This window comes from Castanea sativa, chromosome 12, assembly GCF_040712315.1.
Source record: "Castanea sativa cultivar Marrone di Chiusa Pesio chromosome 12, ASM4071231v1".
Lineage (NCBI taxonomy): Eukaryota > Viridiplantae > Streptophyta > Magnoliopsida > Fagales > Fagaceae > Castanea > Castanea sativa.
Genome location: NC_134024.1, coordinates 38,147,903 through 38,162,794, shown reverse-complemented (window position 1 = coordinate 38,162,794; position 14,892 = coordinate 38,147,903).

Here is a 14,892-nt window from a genome sequence, read left to right as displayed (position 1 = left end):
TGCTATTATTCTCTATTTCTTTGCTGGATTATTGGAGCAATATATGCAAATTGTAGGGATTTTTTTTTTTTTTCAAATTTGTAGTGTTGTAAGCACATGATGGCTCTATTTGATATGGTAGAATACTTCATTTTTCTTGGTGCTATTGGGTATGGGGTGGGCGAAAGGAGGAGTCTCTACTATCTGTTTTGGCCATTTATTCAATCTAAAAAGTTTCAGGAATAAATGGAATTGGTGGAATACCAGGAGGTTACTTTGTGTTAGGTTCTAAGTACTTAGGAACTAATGTATTAGAACTCTAATATGTATTGTTGGCAAACCATTATTAAAATAGGTGTCTAGTTGTGTTATAGACTTGTTCAAAGTATGTGATTTATGTAAAGTTAGAATCGAGTTAACTGCAGAAGTTACTGTGCATTTCTGCCTGACTCGATCGATCAAGAATTAGACTCGACCGATCGAAAGTCGTACAGATTGTTTTTTCTACAAATTTTTCCAACTCAGCCTTAAACCCATATGACGTGTAGGGTTTCATGTTTTTCCCTAGGCATAAAAGGCAAACCCTAGTCACGTTTTTGTTGCTGCTCATATTGCTGTTTGTGTGAATCTCTTGTGAGATCTAAGAGGAGCTTGTCTTCACACAAGCTTGGGATTATCAAGAAGGAGATTTCTTCGAGAGCTTGATGATCATTCAGTTGCTGCCATAAGAGCTTAAAGATACACAAGCGGGGGTGCTTGTACTTGCTGGAGAATCCAAGAAAGAAGGAGTCTGTGGTCTCGGAGCTTGCACGTGGTCGTGTCAGTAAGTTCTATTGGTGAGTAGCAATAGGATGTTAGTGGTCTAAGTCGCTATTGTACAACTTCAATTCTTTCATAGTGGATTAAGGTTTACCTTAAGGATAATTAGGTTAAATCCTCCCCAGGTTTTTTTACCGGTTTGGTTTTCCTAGGTCATCATATCTTTGTGTTTTTATATTCCGCACTTTACATTGATATGATTTTATGATTGTGTTAACCTAGATCTGGAATTTGGACTAAGTAATAACTTGGCTTTTTAACTAGGTCAATCCAATTGTGATTTAAGGGGTCTAAACAAACTCTACACTTTGTATTAATACAAGAGCTAGAATTCCAGCTATTGGACTTAAGACATGGAAGAGCAATAGGGAAGCTGTAAAAATGACATGGTCAATTGGGTTTTGTCACATGGATTGTGCACATCGTTATGAGAATGAAATTGAAGTTGGGGAAACTCTCACAGAAGAACATAATGTTTTTGTGTAGAGCCATTGATTCATTATTTCCATGTTCCTTATTATCAAGTATTGTTCGTAATCACACTGTCACTTCTTTATGTGATAAAATTGCAAGCTGTGGGAAAAACTGCAGAGATGGCTGTAAATAGAGCTGCCACTGTTGCTAGAGTTGCTTTTATCGAAATTGTTTAGAACTAGATGGATGAGAAATTTTTCAATACAAATGGCTAAAAGATTGGCTTTGTTTGATATTGTTAATTTTACTAATTTTAGTATTTTAATGATGCCAACCCAGTGGGCAAAAGTTCATTGGAGGTTGTCAAAGACACTTTTATATATATTATTTACATGAACGGAATATGAATTTTGAAAGATTAAAATATGGACAAAATTTAGCTACAGAATGGGTTGTAGCTTAAGGTTATAACCTTACTAAATAAAATAAATATTACTACATATTTTGAAAATCTAACTATTAAATTGTATATTCTTTACACTTTTAATACACATGTCAAATTTTGTGTCAATCGGATATTATTTACTGTATGATCTATAAGCTTATATTATATGCATAATTTTAAATTACAAAAACTTGTAGTTTAAATATTTTGTTGATGACATAGTTATTTATCTTTAATTTTATAGAAATTTTGCAAACATAGAGGATATAAAAAGAAGATGTAATCCAATAGTGGATTTATCAAAATTTACCTCCAATAAAAAGATATTGAATAGAGTAGTAGCTTTAGGCTATAACCAATTTTGTAGCTAAACTTTGTCCTTAAAATATTTATACATTTTTTTATTTTCCCAACATTTTCAATCTTCCCTAAACTTAGTGATTTATTGTGCGGTACCTCATGCATGTAACTCCATTATTATGTTTTCACACTATAATAATGAATTGTAGGTCTAGGATGCAAAGACATGGACACAGGTATAGGTACAGGTACAGGTACGGGTACGATATGACAACATGAGCATTTTTTGAAAAATTATAACATGATACAATAGATTGGACACCGTTACAACATGAGGTATGACACTGGTATGACACTCCAAATAAAGTGTTTATGCATCCTAGTCGTAGGTATGATGCCAACTTGTCTAGCATAGATCAAGGACAACAACACTAGAACCTTATCTAAAATTTTGGGGGCCTTATTAATTTACCTCTTTGGAAAAAAAATAAATGTCGTATCTTTTGATGGAGGAAAACTGAATCTATCATCTAATTCATTACTATTGATGTTTCTCTATTTCTTCGTGTCCATTCCAACAAGAGCTTATGCCCACTCACACAAACACACACACACACACACACACACACACATATATATATATAGAAGAGGGAATAGAGACCGAAGCAACTAAAAGAAAATAAGGCCATAAATTAAATATGAATTAGGGTATGTTTGGTAGACTGTAATAGGCACTGCAATGTAATAGTTATTCTTATGATTTAGCTATTCAGTAGTTTGGTTATGTTTTTATTATAAGTCATTTCTTATCAATAGTTATTCTTTAAAATGAGGAAAATTATTCATCTCTAAAAGTGATGTAATAGCTATTCCTTAGTAGGTGTATTAATTTCTACAATTAATATATTTCTAAATAAACAAACTTTTTGTATGCACATAATAATTATGAAAATAAAAAAATCATATAAAATAACTAATTTCTCTTCCAAATTTAAAAAAAATATATATATTTTTTAGGAAATAAAATTATATGAGTAAGATATTTCATAAGATATATCTTATGTTTGATTTAAAATACTTTCATTCGATGTCTTTAGGGTTCTATTATTGTGTTATCACCAAAAAAATGAATAGTAATAAGTATTACATTATAGCATTTTGTATCCTATTCTTATATAATTATTGTTATAGTTTACCAAACGTGCCCTTAGTTTTAACTAGTAGTAAATAGCTCCTGCTTACACTAAGGAATTTTGGTGGGCTGCTTGTTAGCTACCAATGTGAATAAACAAAGTTGAGAGAGTTATAAATTGACATTTTAACAGCTATTTATGTTAAAATTCGACACAACTTTAAAATCAACTGAAAAAAAAAATCTTCTCTCAAAATCAAAAGAAAAATTAATGGTAAGGACTTTTTTGACACAACTTAAAAGATCAAGGACTAAAATAAAACATTTAAAAAGATATGGATCATTTTCAAATATGAGATAAAGATAAATTAAAAGTGAAATTAAGCTAAGTGCATGTTGAACATTTGGACACCATGACAAAAAGTAACTGAATTTTGTTGAAAGGTAATGATATTGTCCATGAATAGAATAATAATAATAATAATAATAATAATAATAAAACAAACAAACAAATGAAAAAGAAAAACATTGTAAATTTTGTAAATTTGTTGCACTTTGAAGACTGCATTCATGCACATCCACAGTAAATCTTTATACACACACAAGATAGAAATTTTATTTTACCCTAATTTAAATGTGTACATGTGTGAAGCTTTGTCCTAGAGACTTGAACCCCAGCCCTTGCCCCCCCTCTCCCTCACAATCCACAAAAACTTATACTTATGAAGTGACCATTACACCAAAGGTGTGCCGTGGATCTTAAAATCACTGGATATTATATTTTGCCCCAAATACTTTTGCAATATATATATATAATCCTCACTCCTCAACCTAAATAATTTTGAGGTTCGCTTTGTGATTATGGAATAAAATTAAAAATCAAAATTTAACAAGTTGGTAATTGATACATATCCACAATTACCATACGTACGTGTCTCATTTTAATTTGTCCTACTTCACGTGATTATGCTAGTCTCACCACATTGAACAATGACCCATTCGAACTTGAAGAATATTCCAAGTTTGTTTACCTTCGTTGCAAATGGAAATGACAATTTGGTCATTTCAAGCATGCATATGAATCAAATGTCTTATATATCACTCTCACTCGTCAAAATCTAGGAAAGCGAAATGAGATCCAAACAAGACCATCTCTTAAAATAAGCCTATTTCTCTACAAATATATCTATCTTCTTCTTCCTCTTTTCTCTCTATCCTTATTTTTTATTACTTCATATAGTTCATTATCTAATGTGATAGAAAAAGTTTCTCATCTTTCATGTTGTGAAAAGCAAGAGGTTAGTGCTACTGTCAAATAGCTTAATGACATGCAAAAGCAAATAACTTAATCTGATATGTGCGTGATTTTTTTTATCTTACTTTGAATGCACTTTGGATTGTTTTGTTTATGTGACTTGTAGTGTATAAGTTTAATTTTTTTTTAAATTTATCGTGACTGGAAAGGAAAAGAAGTTTACAATCATCAAAATATTTCTTTTGGCAAATGATTATAATATAAAGTTCTTAAATTTTATTTAAAAAATTCCCTCCATGTATTTTTAGTTATTTCTAGATGAATTTTTTCACTAGGAATAAAAAAGAATGGTAAATAAAATTGAATAATAGGATCGTTCAGCTGGATTAGCTCAAACTACATTTTTATAAGTGAGGGCATACACCTGAGATTTGTAATGGGAGGTAGAGTTAAGGAGATATGGATCGAAATACGGATCGCCTACTATGATACCGTATTAATTATTGATTCTCTTGAAAACTTAAACTATTAAGATTTGATAAATTAAATTATTTATTCACATATTTCTAACAAGGTGTAGCTTTATGGTAGTTTTTTTTCTTTTTAAAATGAAGCCTCTACAATTCTTTAGGAATTTCACTATTTTTTTTTTTAATTTATACAATCTTCCAACTGCAAGCTATTTATCAGTAATAAAAAGATTTAAAGTAGTCTTAAGGATTTTCATTAGCTTTTCAATTTATTGGAAATCAAACCGAGCATGTGGTTCAAAGGGAACATCAAAAGAGTTAGACTTCAACATACTTAAATCAAGCTTCTTCCATAAAACAAGGTCACAACAAGTTAAGCGTCCTGAGCTGCACACTTGAGCAGGGGCAGATGAAGGGGGGGTGGGGGGGGCCCTTGACTTTTCAAAAATTCCTCCTCCCTTCTTTTACTTTTGGTATAAAAAAAAATGTACCTTTAGAAAAAAATTTAAATAATGCCCCCCCCCCCCCCTAAGTTTTTACTAAAAAAATGTAACACATTTTATTTGGATGATTAATGCATCATTATTTTCCTCTAGTTACTTTTATACCATAAATAACTCATTAATTCTTCATTTTTTTGTTGAGAACAACTCATTAATACTTTTTTCTTTTTTTTTTAGAAGAGAATAACTCATTAATTCTAAGAGTCTTTAATGTATTTCATAAAAATAGAAACATTTATATATTATTAATACACTGTTTCTTTCCTCTAATTACTCTTGTACAATAATAGCATATCATAGAATTCATAAGTAAATATTTTTAATAAAAATATTCTTTACTTTTTTAATTCTATTTAGAAAATTAAAGATGTGGACATTATGTTTTTTCCTTTTAGAAAAAATAATAAATGCTGATTTCATGGTTAGGAGTTAAAAATCTTCTAATTTTAATCAATGCTATATATATATATATATATAGAGGCACACACACTTTGATATATGTAAGAAAATAGCACTTATTAAAGAGAAAACATTCTATCAGGCTGTGGCGTAAAACCAGTGTTTTACGCCAGCCAACAGAATCCTGCCACGTAGACATTCTATTAAATCCCTCTCCAAACAGCTCCAACCTCACACCAAAACAGAAAACAGAATAACCCCTCAGACAAAAAGCTCCGAACCTCCCCCACTGCCAGCTTGATCGCCGGAGCAGAACAATTCTGAAGAAGAAAGAGTTCTCGCCGCCGTGCCGTCCTTTGCTTGCCCAAACCTCCACCACACCACACACCAAAGCTCACCGCCACAGAGGTCGCCGGAGCTGTGCGTGGAGCTTGGAAACATACCGGAGCCACCGTGAGCCATGGTCCAAAGGTTTGTTTTCATGATTTTCCCTTTTCCCCAATTTGGATTTCGAATTATTGATGGGTTTTTCTATTTTCTGGGCTTATGGGTTAATTGGGTTTTGATTTTTATTTTGACGGAAATGAGTATTATTTGGGTTTGATTGTTTTTGCGTAGTTGATTTTTGAGATCAAAGTTTTCAAATTGGGGGCTTTTGGTTGAAACTAGGGTTTTGATTTTTCTGGGTTTTTCGTTGCATGGTCTTGATTTCTTAAGATTGAAATTGGGGGATTTTTGGGTTTTGATTTCATGGGTTCATTTATTAAATTAGGATTTCTTTTCTTGAATTGGAAGTGTTGTCTTGCTTAATTGGATTCAATTCAATAAATTTTCAAGCTTTTATGAAATTTTTGAAATGATTGGGGACATGAGGTATTTGGATTTTCTGAAGTGAAATCAACCTTTTTTGGATTTATATCAATCTCGTTTTTTACAAAAAATTGGTTTGGATAATTCATTTTAATCTCCTTTCATTACCAAAATATTTGTCTTATTTTTAATGGGTTTGGATTATTAATGTGGCTTTGATTTTGGCATGTGTATTCAGGTACTGGAGCTTGCTGGAAATGCAACTAGGGACAACAAGAAGAATAGAATTGTGCCGAGGCACATCTAGCTTGCGGTGAGGAACGACGAGGAGCTAAGCAAGCTTTTGGGTTCTGTAACTATCGCTAATGGAGGAGTGTTGCCGAATATCCACCAGACCCTTCTACCTAAGTAGGTTGGCAAAGGAAAAGGCGACATTGGATCAGCTTCACTGGAGTTCTAGAATCCTAGTGCTTTCATATAGAGAGGGGTTGTTTTAGTAGTTTGTAACATATATCTATTTTTCTGTTTTTGTACTTGTGCCAACTGAATTTTCATGCTATGTTTCTTGTTGATGAAATGAATCTTATTGCTTCTACATACTTGTCCGATGCGCTTTCTTATATTTGTCTTTTTTTTACTGAGATTAAATTGAAGGGTGAGATTTTGGATGATGGTATTTATGTGATAGAATGGTTTTGTTGGGGAATTTGCTGTTGGGTTTCTCCTTAAAGTTATATTGCCTATGAAGATGGTTCTATTGTACTCAGGCGTTCTTCGCAATGCACTACCATGTTTCCTCATACGCTTTTTTGGTGTAATTGTGTTTCAGATTAAGTGAAAGAGCCTGCTTTTTTAGATGTATTGTGTAAATGAGTGTGTGATGATATCTTCATATTGGGTTCATTTGATTTCAATTTTTATTCTAAATTGAGTTGTTATTATGTCAAATTCATTCCAAACTCCAAACATGCAGAGACCAGAGACCATCAACTCAAGCTTAACCTTCATTTAGCTCACCCATATCACATACTTACAATATACACACTCACCATGCATTATATTCAAAATTTTATTTCAAGCATCTCCCTTATAGCCCCTGCACCTCCTCTTTCTGCTTATCCTCACAGATGGCATTATGTTTTACTGCATCAAGGGGGCAAATTCACATAGCCAATAATAGCTGCTCACTTGATAACATGTAGAACCTCATTATTCACTACAAATACAAACCAAATCCCCTACACCCACAAAATGTTCTTTTCTATCAAATAATTATAGTGGGATACACAATGAAAAGTAGCCCTACTATATATCTTAAACCTTCATATCCTAGCTGAAAGTGGGATCTAATTTTAAGTCTTTTGTACAACACCTCAGAGACATTCTGAGCTAATCTAGCCAGAAATTTCAACTTTTGCAGGTACTTAAAACTCAAAATAAGTTATACAAGTTCCAAATAAAATGTTTTTTGATAAGTTCCAAATAAAATGTTAATAAAATATTATAACGGAGTATTCTTAACTAGTATTTCCACCTTCAAAAACTCCTCAGACTGGCTCTCCAAATAAAATTAGGAGTAAGGTAAGGCTGTCTACCAATCACCTCTCTCAAAAAAAAAACTTCTGTTGTTTCCATTCATGATTTGCATTGAGATTTTTCTTTTTATGATCTTTTGCTTCAAAACAAGCTATGAACCTGAAATGTATCCTAGTTCCATATATTCAAATGTACAAAGTATACTCAAAACACTAGTACACCATTACCAAACCAATTGATATGGGGTCCCCCTGTCGCAAGCCTCTCGTGGGGGTGATATGACCACGGGGCTCGCCATTGATCCTGACGAAATATGTGACAGAGGTAACACAAAGCATCATAAGGTTTACCCATTTAGTATGAAAACCCATTTTTAACATTATATCATGAAGGCAACCCCATTCGACTCTATCAAAAGCTTTACTCATATCAAGCTTTAAAGCCATCTCCCCAACCCGCCCCTTTCATTTTTTATTTAGGTGGTGCATAGTCTCGAAAGCTACTAAAACATTATCAGTAATAAGCCGGGTAGACATAAACGCACTTTGGTTTTCACTAATGATTTCAGGAAGGAAGTGTTTAAGCCTATTTGCAATAACTTTGGAAGCTAATCTGGAGATGACATTGCTTAGGCTTATGGGTCTATATTCTATTATCTTGCTGGGATTTTTCACCTTCGGGATGAGTACAATATGAGTGTCATTAAACTTAGGAGGCATGATTCCCGAATTTAAAAAATCAAGTATAGCTTTTGTAACACACTCACCCGACAGAGACCAAAAATGTTGGTAGAAGAGTGGTGGCATACCATCTGGGCCCGGAGATTTCTTTGGGTGCATTTGCTTCAGTGCTTTGTGTATCTCATCTGCTTGAAAAGGCTGACAAAGGTACTCATTCATTTGAGCAGTGACCACAGGTCGAATAGCTGCAGTTATTGGAGCAGTGTCTGTAGGACCGTTGAACCGAAAAATGGTGTTGAAGTAGTCTAGAACAACCCTTTCCACAGCTTGAGCATCCTCCTGCCATACCCTATTTGGGTCTGTAATGCCTCGGATGAGGTTGCTGTCCTTACGGTTTGAAGCTTTTTGGTGAAAAAAAGAGGTGTTTCGATCGCCGTCAGTGATCCACAAGTGCCTGGACCTCTGGTGCCACATTGTGTTTTCAGCATCAAGCCAGCAATTCAAAGCTTTGCGGGTCATTTCAATCTTTTCGTGGTTAGGGCGGGGATGTTGTTCTAGAGATTGTAGTTCCTTTTCCAACCTTGCAATCTGCCTTCCGACGTGCCCAAACTCAGTTTTATTCCATGCAGATAGCCGGGCTCTACAACTATCAAGGCAGTTGCTAATTGGGGCACCATTTGGATTGTATAGTCCTTCCATCCATGCTTCTTCCACTATTTCAGTACAACGTGGGTCACGAAGCCACATTGCTTCAAAGCGGAAAGGTGGTCGAGGACATTTGAGCCAAGTCTTAGAGGGTGGCAAATGTACGACAATCATGGAGTGGTCTGAGGTGGACATTGAAAGGTGTTGAACTGATGCTTCGGGGAATTTTGATTTCCATGTAGCGGTGGCAAGTGCCATGTGCAAGCGTATGCAAATGCGGCCCTCAGTAGGATGGTTCCGTGACCATGTGAATGGAGATCCATGGTAGCCCAGGTCCAAGAAACCACAGTGTGAGATTGCCATGCGGAAACGGTCCATTTGCCTAGCAGGTCGAAGGCGTCCTCCGGCCTTTTCCGCTTAACTGAGAATTTCATTGTAGTCACCCAAACACAGCCAAGGTAGAGTGTTCGATCGTCTAAGGGATTCAAGAAGAGTCCATGTCTCTTCGCGCTTGTTGGTATCGGGGTGGCCATAGAAACCAGTTAGCCTCCACGTTATACCTGTTATATCACAGACTATATGGGCATCAATAAACCAGCGTGAAAAATTTTTTACATAAACCTGAGTGCCGGGTTTCCATAAGAGTGCCAAGCCTCCACTTGAACCATCACTAGAGACTATCAATCCTTGGTTATATTCCCAATTTCGTTTTATGTTATTCAGCTATTCAGTAGAGAGTTTTGTCTCCATTAAGAAGACACAGATGGGAGCTTGTTTTTTCCATGCTCTCTTGAGAGCATTCACTGTACAGGGGTTCCCAAGCCCCCGACAGTTCCAGCTTAATATACTCATTGTGTTCGGCGGTGCTGCCAAGCAGCCACCGCCGATCCTAGGTTGTCTGCCATGAGTTTGCCCAGGGTACGTGCCTCCTCATTTAGCAGCTTTTGCTTTTTATCGTCAAAAGAGTCTTCCATGGGCACCTCCTCAGAGGATTTTCTTTTAAAGCCTGAACTTTGGTCGTAGGTCCCACTAGTGTCCATTATGTGTCGAGGTGGCCCAAGCCGACGCCAAGAACTTTGTTTTGGGCCCACAGGGTCAAGGTTTGTGGTTGTTATGGAGTTGTTGGAATTTTTGCGTGGTGCATGGATATCATGGTCAGTTATGGGAGGCATGGTGTCAGTCACGTGGGTCACTTTGGCTGCGTCGGTTTCCTTTTTGGTGGTGACTGATTTTGGGGGGCATGGTGATGGGGATGGTTGAGAATATGTGGCTGGGGTGTCGGCTAGCTGTATATGTGGGGTTGGTTGGTGGGAGTTTTGAAAAGAGTGCAAAGCATGGTCAGTTATGGGGAGGGTGGGAGTCACGTGAGGTACTATGGCATCACTGGTGTTCTTTATTGTGTTGGTTGACTTTGGGAGATATGGTGATGGAGGCGTTGGAGTATTTGTGGCTGGGATGGTGTCTAGCTGTGTAGGTAAAGTTTGTTTGTTTGAATTTTGAAAAGAGTTTAAAGCATGATCAATTTCCGTAATATGCGTACGGAAGAGAATTGGGTCAGAAAGAATTTCCTTATTTGTGGGCATGTTTTCGAGATACGTTGCTAAGATCACGGGGTCATTATTTTTGGAGAGAGAAGAAGGATTTTCTGGCAGGTTATGGGCTCTTTCCATCGCCGGTGAGGGGCAGTAGTGGGGGATGGTGTTGGGCGATGTGTGGACGGCGATGCCGTGGGCTGTGGAGTTTTGGTGTAGATGACCAAAGTTTATTGGGGGTTTGCCGTGGTGGCTCGCAACCATGGTCCATACTATTGGGACTCTTTCGTCAATGTCTCGCCGCTGTCCGTCCATAACCGGCAATCCTTCTCATCGTGATTCATGAGCCCACATCAGTAGCAAAAAACCGGCATGCGCTCATATTGGAACGAGACCCATAGAGGTCCAGTTGCACCCATGTCCACGAATCGACCACGGCAGAGGGGTTGTTCAATATTTAGCGCAACTCAGACCCGCACACAGCGACCGTGACATTTGCCGGTAGGCGAGGCGTCTACTTGTTCAACCTTGCCGAGCGAGCTTCCAATAATCTCAGCGTTTGCTCTATTCATGCGACTGAGTGGAAGGTTGTGGATTTGGACCCAAAAGGAGGCAGTGTCGAATTTTACGTCGTCCACGGACTCAGAATTGCCTGGTTTGTACAGTCCAATCAGATACTTATCGAAGGACCAAGGTCCCTGAGAAAGAATCTTTTTCGCGTCGGCCTCGTCGGAAAAAAGGATAAGAACAGTATTGGAAGTGAGGTCACGAACCTCAAAATTCTGTATAGATCGCCACATAGTCTTCAGTGTACGGGACAACGCTTCTATGTTGACACGGCGTTTTGTGAAGAGCTTGGCCACCAGTACTCTGTTATTGTTCTCCACTTCAGGGGCCAAGGGGAGTGTTTGAGTTTCACGTGTATTGAGGGAGAGGCGGGCCCACTTACCAGTGAGGTCATCCATTGTTACAGAGAAGCAGAGAGGCGTGTGAGAGGAAGAGGGGAGGGAGAGATAGTGATGAGAAGAGGTGCAAGGTCACTGGGTTTCACCGTCGTGGGAAAAAGGTGGCCTACGCTAAGATAGGCAACATGTTTTCACCACCGCTAGACTCACGCATGGGAGCCCACGAGGAAAAAAATCTTTCGTTAGACCAAAATAAATTAAATTGAAGAAGTTTTTATGTATTATTATCTTAATAAGTTATTTTTTACATTTTTTGTTTTTAAATTTAGATTACTTATATTTTAGCCCAAGAGGTAAGCCTAGCTAGTTGGCTTTAATATATATATATATATATATATATATATATTTATCATCACTATTACTATTAGTCATATCAAATTTTTTCATCTGCTACTTAACAATATGGACTATGTTAAAATAATTCCAAATGATCGGGAAATAAATTAACTTATTTGAAACGTTATAACTCATTTTAACACGGAAGGCAAACGTTAGAAACCAAAATATAAATTAAACCAAAATATTTGTAACTCCAAGACTGCCTTCAATCATAGAATGAATAAGTAGTAAAGCTGTAAAGGTCCATAATTTGAACCCCACCCATTGTTTTCTAGCCAAAAGTCGTATGAAAAATCGATAGGGCTTAGTTATGCGCCTTACCTTAGTGGGGCACCTATGCTGTTTTATTAGCAGAAAGCAAATTAAAGTTGAAAGATTAATAAGAGTTCCTTTGTCTATTCCTTTAAAGTTTCAACCTAAGTTGCGACATTACAAGTCTACCCTACATTTACGGAGACGACTTTTTTTTACGGAGACGACTTGACCTACAGTAAAGTCATGCACGTGAATTGGGTCAATGAATGTGCTCAAATTAGACGCTAAAGAAAAAGTTCACTTTTTTCTTTCTTGGAAGGATACATTTAGTTGCGGAGTTAATTCATGAACAAGGTGCCAATCCCGCTTGACACTTGTTTTCTTCGATTCTTCAGCACGTGGAAAAAAAAAAAAAAAAAAAAAAAGGAGTCTCATTGGCTTGACTAGGGTTTTTATTTATTTATTCATTTATTTTTTTATATAGGACACTGGCTTGGGTTAAAGTAGTGTTTTTGGTTTTTACTAATTCACAAGCTTTATATATGGATTTTGTCACTGTAAATTAAGTTTTCCTGTTACATTTTCTTTAGTTTAGGCCGTGGATCTACTGGTGCAACTGGATATGGAAAACTGGTTATGGTGCTTAATTATACCAAGTCCCATTCTCTATCTATTAATAAATGTGAGATATAAGACTCAAAAGAAAAGAAAAACGGACAACTAGGTTAAGCCTAGCTCAAATTGGAATAGTATTAGCTTGACTGTAAGTTCCCAGGTTGCTTCTAAGTATTGGTAGCTGTGTTTACAGCTTTCTTATTTTGTTTTGTTTTGGCTTTTTTGTCAATTTTTTTTACAACTAGTTTATAAATCCTCATACTTAACCCCACCAAACCCACCCCACGGGCTCAGAGTAGTGAGTATTAGGAAGATAAATACATTGGGGAGCTTCCTTAAATAATTAATATAACATATAAAGACACACTTTAACCTAATAGACATTCATATAACATATAGAGACACAATTTAACCCAAAAGGTTTAAGCTCGGCCAATGGATATATGCTCAATTATGTTATATTAACTACTCATTCTTCTTATTATTATTCAATGTAGGACTTCACCAACACATGTATACCCCGCAATCTTCCCCTCACGTGTGAGTTTCTACCTCTCAGCGGGCTTCAAGACCTCTCCATGGATCATGAACAAGTCCTACTCACTCCCCTTTGCCTAATGGGCTTTTTCCTTCACTAGGGCATCATTCATGGGCTTCCATATGTCAACCTCTCACATCTTTTATCCTCCATAGAAACCTCGCACCTCATCATTGTCTAGCACCATTGGCAATATTACTCCTTTTTTGGCATTTTCTAAGTTCATTTTTGTGGGCTTTTATGGGCTTACTTGTTGCAATATATAGTCCCCGCTCCAACTACAAAAAAGACCCACCCTGCTCTATTTGTGAAAGGGTTTCAAGTATACACACCCCATTCCCGCTACAACTGCAGAAGGTTTGCCCCCACATCACCATGGCCTCTAATACCACTTGTTGGGGAAATAAACACCTTAGGGAACTTCTTTGAATAATTAAGATAACATATAGAAACACACTTTAACCCAAAAGGCTTAAGCCCAATGGATATGTGCTCAATTATGTTTATTAACTACTCATTCTTCTCATCATAATTCAATGAGAGACTTTACTTACACATGTATACCCAATAGTGAGCCCATGGAAATCCCCCTAGGCCAGCTTTCTTGTTTTTCAGATATAAATACTATATTTTACATCCTTCGGACATTAATTAGTTTAAGTCTCCATTATACATATATATAGCTTCAACACTGCACATGGGAAATTTCTGTTCATTTTTTCTTCCTAAGTAACTTCTTCCTTTGAGATAGATTTGATGCTACGATGATGAAGATTGTGTTTTAAAATAAAGGAAACGTATCAACTCGTTTATCAGAGTCAGCCTTGAAATTTAATTAGCATTGCTTTTAGAAGGTAAATAATAGCTAAACAAATTAAAGTTTGAAAAAAAATATATAATCATATGCTTTTTAAAAATGAACATAAAATACTATATATTGTGGTTATATATATATATATACACACACACACACACACATTAATAGGTAAAGTTGGGAGAAAATCTGATTAGATTTCAAATTGAATTCTAATTGTTGTCTAATTTTGCGCCTCGTGTCCTATCTATATATTTTTTTTTAATTTATAGGTGAGATAATGTTGTACAAAAAATGAAAAGCCTAATATTAATAAACCATAAAAAAGAACCCCAATAAAAAAGAGTAAACTCATGTATATATCTAAAAAATAAAATAAGATAAAATAATAAAGAAGAAAGAAAGAGTAAAACTTATGTATATATCTATGACTTAAACAAGGTATAA